At 38.3% G+C, this 407-nt stretch overlaps 1 long non-coding RNA gene across 1 annotated transcript in view; it reads right to left on the bottom strand.

Annotated features, from left to right (window-relative positions):
• LOC110448207 overlaps positions 1-182 on the bottom strand; it is a 7,777-nt gene extending 7,595 nt beyond the window's left edge. Inside the window, exon 1 of the long non-coding RNA XR_002462687.1 lies at positions 100-182. This is a non-coding gene — a long non-coding RNA (uncharacterized LOC110448207). The remainder of the gene's footprint in view (positions 1-99) is intronic.
• Positions 183-407: the final 225 nt, after the last annotated feature.

Below are 407 nucleotides of genomic sequence, written 5' to 3' on the forward strand. Positions count from 1 at the left end.
ACGGAGCTATAAGTGTGTAATACCAAACAAACCTAAGTAGTCTCTATTCCAGGTTACCCAATGTCATACTGAGCTATAAGTGTGTAATACCAAGCAAACCTACGTAGTCTCTATTCCAGGTTACCCAATGTAATACTGAGATACCAAACAAACCTACGTAGTCTTTATTCCAGGTTACCCAATGTAATACTGAGATACCAGACAAACCTACGTAGTCTTTATTCCAGGTTACCCAATGTAATACTGAGATACCAAACAAACCTACGTAGTCTCTATTCCAGGTTACACAATGTAATACTGAGATACTAAACAAACCTACGTAGTCTCTATTCCAGGTTACCCAATGTAATATTGGGCTATAGGTGTGAAATACCTAACAAACCTACGTAGTCTCTATTCCAGGTTAC

The sequence above is a fragment of the Mizuhopecten yessoensis genome, unplaced genomic scaffold (assembly GCF_002113885.1).
Source record: "Mizuhopecten yessoensis strain PY_sf001 unplaced genomic scaffold, ASM211388v2 scaffold3949, whole genome shotgun sequence".
In the NCBI taxonomy this organism is placed as follows: Eukaryota; Metazoa; Mollusca; class Bivalvia; order Pectinida; family Pectinidae; genus Mizuhopecten; species Mizuhopecten yessoensis.